The 16,630-nt window shown below is 42.5% G+C and overlaps 1 protein-coding gene and 1 long non-coding RNA gene across 3 annotated transcripts in view; one reads left to right on the plus strand and one right to left on the minus strand.

Moving 5' to 3' along the window:
- LOC105495927 (zinc finger protein 680) overlaps window positions 1-16,630 on the plus strand; it is a 61,964-nt gene that overhangs the window by 1,084 nt on the left and 44,250 nt on the right. The window lies entirely within an intron of this gene.
- LOC139362886 (uncharacterized) lies at window positions 6,125-14,782 on the minus strand. 2 transcript variants are annotated; one of them, XR_011622419.1, is made up of 3 exons: window positions 14,646-14,782; window positions 6,358-6,440; window positions 6,125-6,254 (listed from the first exon to the last, which is right to left on the minus strand). It is a non-coding gene; the product is annotated as an uncharacterized lncRNA (long non-coding RNA). The 2 variants fall into 2 exon arrangements; XR_011622418.1 differs by lacking the exon at window positions 14,646-14,782 and adding an exon at window positions 13,621-13,758.

Genomic DNA, 16,630 nt, shown 5'->3' on the forward strand with positions numbered 1-16,630 from the left:
AATCTCCTGACCTCGTGATCCGCCCGCTTCGTCCTCCCAAAGTGCTGGGATTACAGGCGTCAGCCACCGCGCCCGGTCCTAGTGTACATTTTTGATACTGTGTTTTAATTAATCATTGTGTGAGAAATCATTGGATGATACTTTTTAAAAGGTTTGTTTTCCGTTTGTAAAAATTTTCTATAAGAAGAAAGCAAAGAGTAATCCCCGGACACTACTGTAAAAAATCTCTGTGCCTCTTTTCCTTTTATCTTCCCTAGTCACAGAGATCTTACCAGAATTTTGGGGGGGTCAGGGTTTCCCTTTGGAAACTTTATGGGGTGATGTGTCCTCGGCCACCCTTCAGATTTTTCCTGGTCCTGGGTTTCAGTACTGTCTGGGAATAAACCATGATACCCACTGTGGCTATGTCTGCCAGAGTGCCTAATGAATATCAGCTGGTGGGTCATTTTCTCCCGTAGGACTGCCTGAGGTACAAAGTGTAGCCTCTCCAGGGAGCAGGTGGACGCCCTGGGGCTGAGAGAAATCTTCTGGTGTACACTTCCTTGGAAAAGCTGACCCCTTGAGACATTACGATTGTCTTCACCCAACTCAGCTTCTGTTTCTTTGGGACACATTGCTGGTCAATCAGATGCTGGTATTAAGGGAAAAACATAGAAATAATTTCTGCCTTTGGGATTCTCTAAGGGGGCAGAAAAATAGTGAAAAAAATGATGAAAAAAGAGTGAAAGACAAATAGTGAAACATTTGTAGAGGAAATTAAAAAGTAAGAAAACATTTACAAATGGTATAGAAGAGGTGAGTTTCAGAAAAAAATTAATATCTACGTATATTCCATTTGTTAAAAATTCTCATGTACTATTTTGTTTTCCAGACCGAGTTTAGTAATTGTCACAGATAGTTTTTTTTATGGCTGGGTAATTTCTTTTCTTTTTCTTTCTTTCTTTTTTTTTTGGAGACAGTCTCATTCTGTCACCCAGGCTGGATGGAGTGCAGTTGCACGATCTTGGCTTACTACAACCTCTGTCTCTCGGGTTCAAGCGATTCTCCTCCCTCAGCCTCCTGAGTAGCTGAGACTACAGGCGCTAGCCACCACGCTCAGCTAATTTTTGTATTTTTAGTAGAGATGGGGGGTTTCACCATGTTGGCCCGTCTGGTCTCAAACTCCTAGTCCTAATCAAGGTGCTCTACCCACCTTGGCCTCTCAAAGTGTTGGGTTCACAGGCGTGCCGCATCCAGCCTAGCTGGGTAATTTCATGGAGAATTCCAGGCCTTAACTTTTAGAATGCTAGCTATCTAGGGAAAAAAATAGAGAACATCTCTCTTCCATTTTGGCTTTAGAAAATGAATACATTTCCGGCTGGGTGGCTGGGTGCAGTGGCTCACGCCTGTAATCCTAGCACTTTGGGATGCCAAGTGGGGGGGTGGAGCACTTGAGGTCAGGAGTTCGAGGCCAACCTGGACAACATGGTGAAGCCTTGTCTCTACTAAAAATACAAAAATTAGCCGAGCATGGTGGCACATGCTTGTAATCCCAGCTACTTGGGAGGCTGAGGCAGGAGAATTGCTTGAACCTGGGGGGGCAGAGGTCGCAGTGAGCCGAGATCGCACCACTGCACTCCAGCCTGGGCGAAAGAGTGAAACTTCATCTCAAAAAAAAAAAACAGAAAAGAAAAGAAAATGAATACATTTCCACCAGAAAATGTGGTAGATAATTGGTGAAGGTACATAGATTCTTGAAAACATTAGTACCTCTTGCCGGGCGCGGTAGCTCACGCCTGTAATCCCAGCACTTTGGGAGGCCGAGGCGGGCGGATCACAAGGTCAGGAGATCGAGACCACGGTGAAACCCCGTCTCTACTAAAAATACAAAAAATTAGCCGGGCGCGGTTGTGGGCGCCTGTAGTCCCAGCTACTCGGGAGGCTGAGGCAGGAGAATGGCGTGAACCCGGGAGGCGGAGCTTGCAGTGAGCCGAGATCGCGCCACTGCACTCCAGCCTGGGCGACAGAGCGAGACTCCGTCTCAAAAAAAAAAAAAAAAAAAAAAAAGAAAACATTAGTACCTCTTTTTGCAAGGTGAATTTGTGACATTGAATATTTCTAGTCTATACCCTGTTATCTTGATTTCTGAGTTTCATGCTAAATTTTATGAGATAAAACTTGGTACCTCCTAGAAGTGTTTCCATATGACTAATTGTTTACTACATAATTTTTAATGGAAATAATAAAATAATACATTTATTATCTAAAAGGAATACTTTTGCTTTTCCTATTGAGATGTAAAATGTAAGCATCTTCAGAAAAGTCCTCCCTGACCAGGCACAGTGGCTCAAGCCTGTAATCCCAGCACTTTGGGAGGCTGAGGCGGGTGGATCACCTGAGGTCAGGAGTTCAAGACCAGCCTGGCCAACATGGCGAAACCCTATCTCTACTAAAAAAATACAAAAATTGGCCAGGCGCGGTGGCTCACGCCTGTAATCCCAGCACTTTGGGAGACTGAGGCGGGCGGATCATGAGGTCAGGAGACCGAGACTATCCTGGCCAACATGGTGAAACCCCATCTCTACTAAAAAAAAATACAAAAAAATTAGCCAGGCGTGGTGGCAGGCACCTGTAGTCCCAGCTACTGGGGAGGCTGAGGCAAAATGGTGTGAACCCGTGAGGCAGAGCTTGCAGTGAGCAGAGATTGCGCCACTGCGCTTCAGCCTGGGGGACAGAGTGAGACTCTGTCTCAAAAAAAAAAAAAAAGAAGAAAAAGAAAAAAATACAAAAATTAGCTGGGTGTGGTGGCAGGCGCCTGTAATCCCAGCTCTACTAGGGAGGCTGAAGCAGGGAGATTGCTTGAACCCAGGAGGTGGAGGTTTCAGTGAGCTGAGATCTCGCTACTGCACTCCAGCCTGGGTGAGAGTGTGAGACTTCGTCTCAAAAAAGAAAAAAAAAAATTCCTTCCCTTACTTGAGCACTGTGTTCAAGTAATTTTGCTGAATGTTCAAACTGTTAGTTTCAAAAGCGAAATGAATAACTCAGACATGAAAATTAAAGCTTGAGCCCAGTGACTCCAAGCTAAGGCTAATATTGACCCTGCAAAAGGCCTAGCTCTTTTTGGGGAGCCTCCCCTGCAGATGTCTCAGGCTGCTCACCCCAGCCACAGAAGAAGCCTTTGTACTGAGAAAAGCTACAGAGCCCTGGAAAGCTGGGGACGCACAGGCAGATGCAGTTAAGGTTAAGATGGAAGGGGATTGGGAGGGTCTTACTGAAGATGAAGTTGTTTTTTTGAGGTAGTTTCTGGACTTTGTAAAATAAAACGCAGATTTATGTAAAAAAAATTTAGAATTTCAAAGGAGGAAGCACCAACTATAAATCTTTAAAGATTGCAAAGTTTAGGCAGACTAGAGCTTGCTTTCTTTTTTCTTTTTTTTTCAATTTTGAGATTTATTTTGGTAATGTTGAGGACACACTGGGGAGAAAGAGAGACAAGTCACAATAGGATCTGTGTCCTGTGCTTTTTCCAAAGAGTGTTTTGGGAACTTCAGTATTTAAAGAGGAAAGAGCAAGTGGGAGGGCCGTGAGGCTCTGATTAGCACTCAGTGAATCTATATTTTACATGTGCAAAGAAAGGGTTCATGGGAAGTCAATCATGCATTCCCCTTTCTCTCTCTCCCTCAGTAAATCTACATTTTATACAAGATAAAGTAAGCATGTGAAATTACAGCTATCTGTTTGGGAATAAAAGGAAGCCAATCTTTGCATGACCCAGTCCCCAGCTTAACTTTTGGCATAGTGAGTTCAGCGTCCCAAGAGTTTATTTTCCTTGCACATGTATCTATAATTTTTGATGTTACCAAAGTCAAGGGCAAAGTTTTCATTAGGAAGTTGGCAACTTCTAGAAAAGGCTTTATTCATTTGAGGGGCTGTAAGGTACATGGATGTGCTTTGGTCAGGAATAGGCCGAGGCAGACATCCGGGCCAGAGTGACTCAGCAAGTTTGGAGCACAGGCATATAAATCCACTTGGTTTTTTTGTTTGTTTAGATTTTTGTTGTTGTTTTTGAGATGGAGTCTTGCCCTGTCACCCAGGCTGGAATGCAGTGGTGCGATCTCAGCTCACTGCAACCTCCACTTCCTGGGTTCAAGCAATTCTGCCTCAGCCTCGTGAGTAGCTGGGATTACAGGCGCCCACTACCACACCTGGCTAATTTTTTATATTTCTGGTAGAGGCAGGGTTTCACCATGTTGTCCAGGCTGGTCTCAAACTCCTGACCTCAAGTGAGCCACCCACCTTGGCCTCCCAAAGTGCTGGGATTAATGGACTTGAGCCACTGTGTCCAGCCAGGGAGGACTTATTATATAGTCACAGTTATGTAACCATAACATGGGAAGGTTTATCACCTGACTCAGAGCCACTGTTGTTTGTTTGTAAAAGGTATAACTGCCCTGGTGATACTGTGCATACGCCTGACGTCCAAAGAGAGAGAGTGAAGTTTTTGACCCTGTAAGGGAGAGCCAGCCTTGCAGGCCAGGGAATGCAGCTGCAGGCATGGGAGCGGCAGGAGTCCCAGAGCCCGAGCAGGCAGAGACAGACGGTGTAAGAGAGCTGCTGAATAAAACCATATTTCATCTGCCTATGGCCCTCTGTCTGTTCTTTCAGCTATCTGCCACCCATCCACCCACACTCCCTTGGGACCTCAGCATGGGCTGGAATCTGACTCTTGGCATGACAGGGGCTGGTGTTAGAGTGGGCATGCTTGCTCACTTTGATCCATCTCAGGTTGCAAAAGTACTTTTGTTTTTTCATTCAGCTTGATACATAATATGTTTAATCAAAAAGGCAGGCAGGCAAGGTGTCCACTGATTTTTCCGCAGACACCAAAACTACTGCATCATTTAAATGTGGGCTCAAGTCCTCAAAAGTCTCTTGTTTTCCAGGCTCTGTGCTCTCATGCTTCTGAGCCTTTTAGAGACCCTGAGGTTTTATTGTATCCTGGCATGACTGACTTAGTCCCTGCTTCTCTGCTGCATGTCACTTGGGCTTAGCGAAGAGAGGTCACAGAGACCTGTAGCCCTGGGAAGCCAATGTTTGGTGGGGGAGACAGAAAATTCCAGTTTGATATGGGCTGGCATCCTTGCACAAGATCATGTCAATTCCTTCCTGGAAACCATCCTACTGATTGAAGAATACAATTAACCTGCCTGCTGGCCCCAGCCTCCAGTACCCACACAGTCTGGTTCCTGCCTCTCTGTCCAAATTCATTTCCCAACCCTCTCCCTCCACTTGCTAAGCCCCTGGCACAATGGTCTTTTTTCTTCAAACTTGACAAGCTCATTCCCACCTTAGAGCCTTTCTACTGGGTGTTCCTTTTACCTGGAATGTGCATTCCCAGATTTTCTCCCCACTTAAAAATCAGCTGAAATGTCCCCTTCTCAGGCAGGGCTTCCCTGACCACTCAAACAAATCACCGCCACTTTGCATGTTACTACCATGTTTTGTTTCCTTGTAATTATCCAAGCTTTGTTGTCTCCTCTCTCTGGAACATATGCTTCTTTAGGTTGGAAGCTCTGTCTGGTTTATCACTGTAGCTCTAGTGTACTTTTTGGCACATAGGAGATGCCCAGTGAATAACTGCTGAATGAAACAGTCACTGAGATGAGGGAGTGTGTCAGGAGAATGGTGCAGATGGCAGAACTGTCTCAGACTGTTTTCTGTGGGGAAGCAGGCCCCAGCCAGAGGCTGCTGGGTATAGGGAGCAGGGATAAAGCTGGAGAGATCCAGGCTTAGGTCAAGGATTTGACCCACTGCCTGGGGCTGGAAATAGTGTCTACATAGCACTGTCCTGTAGGACTTTCTGTGATAATGGCAATGTTCTGTGTCTGCACTGTCCAATAAAGTACTTCTGGCTTCTGACCCGCACTTGAATGTAGCTAGTGCAACTAGGGAACTGATTTAAATTAGATTTATGGGAAATTGAATTTATTTAACAAATGCACATTTAAACAGCCACATGAGACTAGGGGCTACTGTTGAACAATGCAGCACTAGAGACGCTCACCTGGGACCCCTAAAGCCCTTTCATTCTGAGTCGTCAGCATCTAAGTGCTGGAAGCTGGGTGGAACTCAAGAAGCAGCAAGTGGAGGCTCCATCCGGAAGGCCCTGGCTGCTCTGAGTGTCCTGAGAGGCAGCCCTGGTGTGCTGATCAGAATGGCCACTCCAGCCGCTTCAGCAGCAGCCCCCGTTACCTTCTAGGGCCTCAGGACAAGGGCTTTTTTCCATAGGGAGGAGGAAACAAGATTAAAAACAAGGTGGGAGGGGAATGGCAAATTGAAGGACAAAAAATTCAATTCTAGATGAGAGAATTGTTTTACCCTGAAGTCAGCATGTTCTTAGGAGGGACATAAAATGGGGTTCTGTGTTGGCTCAGACTGAAGGTAGCTCAATGTTCAGGAGCCTGTGGGAAGGAGAGAAACTTAAGTTTGATTAAAAAGTATTTTATTTTGAAAACTGAAGGCAAATTCAGCTAATTTTTTATAACGAAAATAATGTGCGGAGTCTGCTTCTGGCTACGTGTCAGGTAAGAAAAGAGAGCACCCACCATCTAAGTCATAATGGGAAGGGTGTTTCTTTTCATAAACTGTTCCTGGAGAACTCAAAGAATAAAAGAATTTTATTAATCACAACTTTTTACCAGGATTATCTATGTGCTTCATCCTTCCTCACCTTTATTCTTTGTCGTCCTGTACCTTTTTCCATTGACTTTTTTGGGCCTTTTGGTATCTTTTATAATAAACTGGTCAACATAACTACAGTGTTTTGTTTAGTTTTGTGAGTAGCTCTATCAAATTATGTAATTGGAGGGAGTTTATAAGAGTTTCCAATTTTTGAACAGTAGGTCAGAAGCATAGATGGACCCGTGAGGTTTGTGACTGGCCTCTGGAGTGAGGATAGTGTTGTGAGACTGAGCCCTGAATCAGGGTCTGTGCTGACTGCATGGTGTCAGAATTCAAATGTTAGACAATTAGTTGGTGTTGGAGAATTACTTTGTGTTCAGCAAATACAGATTTGGTGCCAGAAGGAAAATATCACAGAGGCTTGGCCTGGAATGGAACTCTGGGTGTCTGGAAATGAGAAGCTCTGCTCTCCTGTACACAGGCTGTCACACTACGCCATTGTCCTGGAATTCCAGGTCTCTTCCCAGGGTGAGAGAGAACTGAAAAGTTAGAGGAAATTAGCTGTGATAACAGGCCCCCTTTTCCCACAGCTGCCACCCCAGGATTCCTACCCACTCACAAACATACCCACTGGAAATTGATGTGTCCACACTCCTCCCAGGACTAGGCACCACCGTCAGGAATTTCACCACAGCATTTTTTATCCTAGTGTGTTTTTTTGCCAAAAATCCACAAAAGTGTTTACAGTCTCCTGCATATCCCCACCCCCAGACACTGAATCTGCAGCAGCAACCTGCTTCCTCCACGACCAACGGTTCTGTACCACCTGTTCATAATTTCATCTGCCTGCCCAGACACAGAAATAAACGAGTACAGCCCCACGTGGGCCGCTATCTGTAGGACAAACCAGTCCTTCCACCTACATTGCACTCTCCCCCACCCATGGATTTTATTCCTTTTAACTTTTATTTTTGTTTCAGGGTTGGGGTAAACGTGCGAGTAGTTATATAAGCAAAATTGTGGCATGGGGGTTTGGTGTATTTTGTTACTGAGGTACTATGCATAGCATAAACAGGTATTTTTTCTAGTCCTTTCTATCCTCCCACCCACCACCCTCAACTCGGCCTGTGTCTGTTTTTCCTCTTCTTGTCCTCCGCCTCCTGGGTTCAAGCAATTCTCCTACCTCAGCCTCCTATACTACAGGTGCATGCAACCATGGCCGGCTAATTTTTGTATTCTTAGTAGACATGGGTTTCACCATGTTGGCCAGGCTGGTCTCAAACTCCTGACCTCAAGTGATCTGCCTGCCTCGGCCTCCCAAAGTGCTGGGATTACAGGCATGAACCACCATGCCCGGCCTTGGGGTAAATTTTTTTTTTTTTTTTTTTTTTTCCTGAGACTGAGTCTTGCTGTATCGCCCAGACTGGAGTGCAGTGGCGTGGTCTTGGCTCACTGCAACCTCCACCTCCTGGGTTGAAGTGATTCTCCTGCCTCAGCCTCCCAAGTAGCTGGGATTACAGGCATACGCCACCATGCCCGGCTAATTTTTGTATTTTTAGTAGAGACGGAGTTTCACCATGTTGGCCAGGCTGGTCTTGACCTCCTGACCTCGTGATCTGCCCGCCTCAGCCTCCCAAAGTGCTGAGATTACAGACATGAGCCACCACACCCGGACAATTTTTATATTTTTAGTAGAGACAGGGTTTCACCATGTTTGCCAGGATGGTCTCAATCTCCTGATCTCGTGATCTGCCCACCTTGGCCTCCCAAAGTTCTGGGATTACAGGTGTGAGCCACCGTGCCCGGACTGCCTTATGGTAAAATTTTTAAAATTCCTTACAAATTTTGAGTAGTAGACCTTTGTCAGAAGCATATTTTGCAAATATTTTCTTTTTATTGTGTAGGTAGGTTGTTTACTCTATTGATAGTGTGCTTTGCTGTGAAGAAGCTCTTTAGTTTCTTTAGGTCTTATTTTTGCTTTTGTTGCAATTGCTTTTGGTATCTTCATCATAAACTCTTTGCCAGTTCCTATGTCAATAATATTTTCTTTATCCAGTTGACATAGGTATTTTAGATTTTTCTTTCAGAATTTTTTTTACCATTTTATGTTCTACATTTAGGTCTTTAATCACCTGGAGTCGATTTTTTTTTTTTTATATGGTGTAAGGAAGGCATCCAGTTTCAGTCTTTTACATAGTGCTAGCTGGTTTTGCCAGCACCATTTATTAAATAGGGAATTCTTCCTGCATTGCTCTTGTGAGATTTGTAGAAGATCAGACGGTTGTAGGTGTGTGGCATTATTTCTGGGCTCTCTATTCTGTTTCGTTGTTCTATGAGTCTGTGTTTGTACCAGTATCATGCTGCTTTGGTTACTGTACCTCTGTTGTATAGTTTGAAGTCAGGTAACGTAATGCCACCTGCTGTGTTCTTTTTGCTTGTAATTGCCTTGGCTATTCAGGTTTTTTTTCGGTTTCATATAAATTTTAAAATACCTTTTTTTTTTTTTTTAGTGCCATGAAAAATGGTTTTGGTAGTTTGATAGAAATAGCATTAATTCTGTAAATTTCATCTGGCCGTATGGCTATTTTAATGATATCAGTTTTTTCTATCCATGAGCATTAAATGGCTGCCCATTGGCTTATGTCATCTCTGACTTCTTTAAGAAGCATTTTGTAATTTTTGTCATAGAGATTTTTTACCTCCCTGGTTAGTTGTATTCCTAAACATTTTATTATTTTTGTAGTTATTATGAATGGGATTTTTTTTGATTTGGCCTTTGGTTGAATGTTGTTGATGTTCAGGGATGTTACTGATTTTTGTACACTTATTTCGTATCCTGAAACTTCTACTTTCTAGTTTGTGTGCATAGATTTTCTAGTTCATGTTCATAGAAGTGTTCATAGTCAATAGTTACTTGTATTTCTGTGGGGTCAGTGGTAGTGTCTTTTTTTGTCATTTCTAATTGTGTTTATTTGGACCTTATTTCTTTATTATTGCAGCTAGTGGTTTATCTTATTATTATTTTTTTTTACAAAGATTTAACTCCTGGATTTTTTGGTCTTGTATATTTTTTTCTGTTTAAATTTTCAGTTCAGATCTGATTTTGGTTATTTCTTGTCTTCTAGCTTAGGGGTTGGTTTGCTCTTGCTTTCTCTCCTTTTATTCATGGTGTTAGGTTGTTAAATTGAGATCTTTCTAACTTTTGGGTGCGAGCTTTTAGTGCTATAAATTTCTCCTTAACACTGCCTTAGCTGTGTTGCAGAGATTCTGGTATGTTGTATCTTTGCTCTCATTTTTTGCAATGAACTTGATTTCTGCTTTAATTTCATTATTTACTCAAAAGTCATTCAGGCTCAGGTGGCATAATTTCCATATACTTATATCATTTCAAGTGTTTTTTTTTTTTTGTACTGAATTATATTTTTATCAAGCTGTGCTCTGTGTGTGTGGTTGGTGTAAGTTTTGGAATTTGCTGAAGGTTGTTTTATTTCTGATTGCGTGGTCAATGTTAGAGTGTGTGTCACATGGTAATGAGAAGAATGTATAGTATGTTGTTTTTAGATTAAGAGTTCTGTAGGACTGTTTGTCCAAGTGTTGAGTTTAGGTCCTGAGATCTTTGTAAAGTTTCTGCCCTAAGAATCTAAGAGTGTCTGTGGGGTGTTGTAGTCTCCCACTATTATTGTGTCAGAATCTAAGTCTCTTCATAGGTCTCTGAGAACTTGTTTTATTCATGGGCATCCATAGATTTTTTTTATGACACCTTTCTGTATTCTGCTTTTTCTCTCTGTAAACTTTCAAGGGCACACAGTGTGCCCAGGGCCACTCCTTAGATGCCTGAATCCAGTGTCTACTGAAATTCAGATATTCAAGAGCATGTCTAAAGACTTGGCTGTTATAGGAGAAAATAAAAATAAGAGGCTTTATTTTCCTGCCTGAAAATAAGGAAGGCTATTATCCTCATCTCTCTTTTCTTAAAGCATTTGGATTATATGTACTTTTTCCTCTGCTTTATTGAAATATATGTAAATCATATAAATCATATTAACCTAGGTGTAGCTAAATAAACGGTTCAGTATATAACAGTGGAGTTGGAATTGAGCCTTGGTTTCTATTTATTACTTCAGAACAATTAACATTGTCAGGTGAAGCATTTGTAGACAACCTATAATCATATACTTTTTTTTTTTTGAGATAGAGTGTTACTTTATTGCCCAGGCTGGAGTGCAGTAGCAATCTCAGCTCACTGCAACTCCATCTCCCAGGTTCAAGCAGTTCTTCTGCCTCGTCCTCCCGAGTAGCTGGGACTACCAGCATGTGCTACCACGCCTGGCTAATTTTTATATCTTTAGTAGAGACAGGATTTTGCCATGTTGGCCAGGCTGGTCTCGAACTCCTGACCTCAGGTAATCTGCCTGTCTCGACCTGCCAAAGTGCTGGGATTACTGGCGTGAGCCACCACGTCTGGTCAACATTAATATAAATTAAAGAATATTTTCTACAATAATATAAATATAAGGCCACAATATTTACTTTGAACGAAACCCTTAGTCATTTTAATATTATTATTTCTACTTTTTGAATAAAAAGTGTTTTAACTGAATTATGGTTAAAGAAAATTTTCACGAATCTTACATTATGACCAGTACATTAAAATTATTTATATTTAGATACTTATCTCTAACATCCAAATAAAATTTAGTACCATATTGTTACAGTAGATGTTAGTCTTACATACTTATTACTTATCCAGTAGGGATAACAATAAGTAAGCATGATTTTAGTGTCTTTTTTTTTTTTTTTTTTTTTGAGACAGAGTTTTGCTCTTTTTGCCCAGGCTGGAGTGCAATGGCGCCATCTCAGCTCACCGCAACTCCGCCTCCTGGGTTCAAGCGATTCTCCTGCCTCAGCCTCCTGAGTAGCTGGGGTTACAGGCATGTGCCACCATGCCTGGCTAATTTTGTATTTTTAGTAGAGACGGGGTTTCTCCATGTTGGTCAGGCAGGTCTTGAACTCCCGACCTCAGGTGATCCACCTGCCTTGGCCTCCCAAAGTGCTGGGATTATAGGCGTGAGCCACTGCGCCCGGCCATTTTTGTGTCTTTCATTTCAGTAAGTTAGAATGCTGCTATTAAAGAACAAATAAACACAAATGATCTGACCACCAAAAAACTATAATAGCTCTCCTCTTAACTGTGTTGCAAGCTCAAATATATTCTACTATATAAACAAAATCAGATTCTAATTTTTCATCAAAAAGTGCTGGTGGTGACTGGGCACAATGGCTCATGCCTGTAATCACAGCACTTAGGGAGACCAACACGGGTGGATCACTTACGGTCAGGAGTCCGAGACCAGAATGGCCAACATAGTGAAATCCCGTCTCTACTAAAAATACAAAAATTAGCCAGGTGTGGTGGCAGGTGCCTGTAATTCCACCTAGTCTGGAGGCTGAGGCAGTAGAATTGCTTTAACCTGGGAGGCGGAGGTTGCAGTGAGCTGAGATCATGCCACTGCACCCTACCCTGAGTGACAGAATGAGACTCCATCTCAGAAAAAAAAAAGTGCTGGTGGATGTAGTCAGATGTATTCCGATAGAATCCCCCTTTCAATGGCTAAAAGATGAGAGAGCAGCAGAGATGGAGGAATCTTATAAAATTCTACTGAGAATATGCTCCCTTTTTCATAATGCTCATGTTTCTCATGCTGAGAGTAGCTGTGTAATTTGGGTATTTAGAGATAAATATTTTATAGTGAAATATTTTCTGGCTGACTTCATCAATCTTACATATAATCTGAGTGTTTTCTCAAGATACATTTAACTTATTTTTTTCTCTCAATATAATCTTGCTGAGACTGAGAGCTGTTTTTTTCTCCAGTGCTTTGAGTGTCTGTTTCAGAAGCCATTTTAGCATTTCACAGTGTCCATGAATGAGGTGGGCTGTCATAGTGGAACTCTTGGAGCTATCTTTTTCCAGACTCATGCTGGAAATCCAGCAGAACGTTTTCCATGTCACCATTATAAATAGAAACAGCCTAAAACACTGTTCCCTTTCTCCTTATTGTGAAGGTGCGATCCTACCCAGGAAGCCTGCAGGCTCTCCCTCTGCAGCTCAGGCTTCATTCTTTGATGTGGTGCTGGAGTGCTGCTGTGGCAATTGGGGTTCATGTGAGATGTGACCTGCCAGCTGTTCACCCTGTATTGTGGGTTGTACCTCAGTGGCAGAGGGTAGGAGTCAAGAGAAAACTCCAGCCACCAGGAGAGGGCATGCAGAAGTTCTGTAGTCCAACGCTCGGGGAGTAGAGAGCCATTGCTTCAAAATGTAAATAGCCAAAATGATAGCACCCTTTTCAAATGTTTCTGTAGGAGACTGAGAGCCTACCTTCAGCAGGCACCTGGTTTTATATTGCAAAACTACCCTCTGTCATGAAGATCTTAAAAGTTTATTTTGTAATTATATGTAACAAATTGACATACACAGATGGCCTCCCCAATTACCAGGTGAATTCAGAATGAACTATGCATGACATGGTGCTGTAAGTTTTTCTACTCTTGGGCTAATTATGGTGACCATCTTTCTGTCTTTGCAATCTGTTAAGCAGATTGACCTTGATGCATGTCAAATTCTGGATTAATTGTGTAATGTAACAGTTTTATCTCTGTTCAGTCATTGTGGAGTTGCTCTAAGGCTGGAGAAAATTTGTCTTTTAATTATATTTCCCAAGAACTGTCTAGAATTACCAGACATGACATAAACATATAAGGTGCCAACCAAGCTTTACTCTAGAGGGTCCTTTCCCTCTCAGGCTTCCAGTCCATTCACAGTTGTGCTGCAGAATGCATGCTCTCCCCTACATATGCAGGCAGAATTGTTTCTCTGCCTGTTTGATAATCTGTAGTCCTCTATAGTCACTTTTAAAGAGGTTAGACCAAATTTCACAGGGCAGCAATCAACCATTTTACCTCTTTCAGTGACTCTTGTATCTTCAGACCTGAAACTGATTCAGAGACCATAAGGCTCACAAACTTAGTAACATGTGTGCAGTGAGTAGAAATGAGAATCTCCGCTTTCTCTTTCCTCGTGTTGCTAAAATGTCCATAAATCTGCAGGTAACACCAGCTACTACTCCATTTATTCAGGACCTAAATCTGGACTCCAAATTCTGAATCTGGATCTTGAGATTTTGGGAAAAAAATAAAACATTTTATCTGAAAAATGCATGTCCATTTACTTATAAGACTCAGAGACATTTAAATGAGACCACAATTATGTCTTTCTTGCTTCTTTTAGCAAGAAAGATTTATCTCTTAAAACTGCTTACTATAGCCATAAGTAGCTATAAATTAAACTAATAATTCCACGCTGGATACTATAACCCACACCCTATAGCTTAACAATGTATAGCCAATTAGTAATCAATTTTATTTTTGTAAATAAGAATTTCTAACAACTTTGTATCAGTCCAGTCTCTATCCCTCTATTTTTGCCTGTACAAATCTACTTGTAACTGCTGCTAATCAAAGTGTAAATTTTTGACAATTTGAATCTTTGCTCTCAAGTTACAGTCTTCAAGCTTGACCCAAATAAACTGTCTACTTATGTTCATTTTGCCTCAGTTTTTTTTTTTTTTTTGTGACGGACTCTTGTTCTTATTGCCCAGGCTGGAGTGCAATGGTGCAATCCCTGCTCACTGCACCCTCTGCCTCCCAGGCTCAACCAATTCTCCTGCCTTAGCTTCACAAGTATCTGGGATTACAGGCACGTGCCACCACGCCCAGCTATTTTTTTTTTTTTTTTTTTTTTTTGCATTTTAAGTAGAGACGGGGTTTCACTTTGTTGGCCAGGCTGCTCTTGAACTCCTGACCTCAGGTGATCTACCTGCCTTGGCCTCCCAAAGTGCTGGGATTACAGATGTGAGCCACCATGTCCAGTGTCTCAGTTTTTTTTTTTTTTAATAAAAAAAAAATTTTTTTTTAGGTAGACATACCATTTAGAATGTGCTAAAACAGCCTCTGTGAGGGGAAGTCTCCTTTGGTTGTACCCCATTTGCTGTAACACCCAAGAACGCAGAGCTAGGTTAATCCCACCTAGAATCTGCACGTAATAAGGTTTGGCCTCTGCCTGGGATTTACGATACAGGGCCAGACTTAGGATTGAGAACGTACAGAAAACCAACAGGAGGCATGTTCTGCATTGTGAGATGTCAACATAGACATTCTAAAGTTCCCTTCTGAGAGTATGGCTGCTTGAGCTTTTCTGATCTTATTCAGTGACCTGCTACAGTTTTGTGAGAGGCACCAGGTATAAATAGAATCTCATGGGAGAATCCGTAAGTGTAAACAAGCATCTTAGGAGTGAGAGATCAAGGCCACAGAGTATCCAAAGCCATGACCACAACTATATCTACCTGTAAAATGTGGTACTGGAGTAGAGTATTCTTGTCCTTCCTCTAACCCAAGAGCTAGCTCATCAGGACAGGTGATCCAAATTCTGGAGCTCCACCAGGGCAGTTTCATTCTTTTTTTTTTTTTTTTTTTGAGACGGAGTCCCACTCCATTGCCCAGGCTGGAGTGCAATGACATGATCTCAGCTCACTGCAGCCTCTGCCTCTCAGGTTCAAGCGATTCTCCTCCCTCAGCCTCCCGAGTAGCTGGGATTACAGGCACATGCCACCATGCCACACTAATTTTTGTATTTTTAGTAGAGACAGGGTTTCACCATGTTGGCCAGTCTGGTCTCAAACTCCTGACCTTGTGATCCGCCCACCTCAGCCTCCTAAAGTGCTTGAATTACAGGCATGATGAGCCACCGCGCCCGGCTAATTTCGTTTTTTACATAGGATCACCCTGAGTCTCTCCTGCCTGGCACATCATTGGGTCATCAGCCCAGGGTCATTGGGAACCCTCTTACAATCACCTAGGCATCTTTGAGACATTTGAGGTTGTCCAGAGCAGAACTGTGTCAGGCTGACAAGAGTGGTTAATTATGCTTCTGTCTCAGTGTAAGAGAAATGAGTCAGTCTGCATTTGTTCCTCCCCTCATACAAGAGATGTCTTGGTTGGTACCCAGATGAGAGTTTCTCAAGTTTCCTGGTACTTGGGTGAAAAGAAAAGAAAGGGTCTGGAGACTCAAATAGATAAACTAATTGCTTCCATTTTATATGGCCATTAGAAAATAGTTGAAGCAATCATTGTTCCTACCATGCAGGAACTTTTTTTTTTTTTTTTTTTTTTGAGACGGAGTCTTGCTCTGTAGCCCGGGCTGGAGTGCAGTGGCCGGATCTCAGCTCACTGCAAGCTCCGCCTCCCGGGTTTACGCCGTTCTCCTGCCTCCGGAGTAGCTGGGACTACAGGCGCCCGCCACCTCGCCCGGCTAGTTTTTTGTATTTTTAGTAGAGACGGGGTTTCACGGTGTTAGCCAGGATGGTCTCGATCTCCTGACCTCGTGATCCGCCCGTCTCGGCCTCCCAAAGTGCTGGGATTACAGGCTTGAGCCACCGCGCCCGGCCTACCATGCAGGAACTTTAAGTCTAGACTAGTAACTGGATAAATGGTTGAATGAAGCATTATATGGTTGGTACAATGTGTGGAAAAAAAAAAAACTTGGCCTTTGGCCACTTTCTTTATATTGTTGTGACTTCTGATGTCATCACCTGAAGGGATATTTATGAACAGAAGAGTTGTTATTGTTTGTATTCTTTTTTACTTTCCTGTTAATACATATTTATGTTCTAATAAAATTACCCTAGAAAACCTTAAGGAATTTGTTTAAATTACTTATTGACATGGCAGTGACTAAAAGAAATTAGAGTTACACAAACTCTATAATGTAAGTTTCTCTTAGGTAAGCTAAAAAAAAATCAGAACTGGAAATACCTCAATAGCGTAGAGAGCAGAATTCTACATAGGGTCCACTCCCTCCCCCAGTTCTAAGATTCACTCTTTTTGGAGGCCTTATTTAGGTCTGGCCCCA

The sequence above is a fragment of the Macaca nemestrina genome, chromosome 4 (genome assembly GCF_043159975.1).
Source record: "Macaca nemestrina isolate mMacNem1 chromosome 4, mMacNem.hap1, whole genome shotgun sequence".
Classification (NCBI taxonomy): domain Eukaryota; kingdom Metazoa; phylum Chordata; class Mammalia; order Primates; family Cercopithecidae; genus Macaca; species Macaca nemestrina.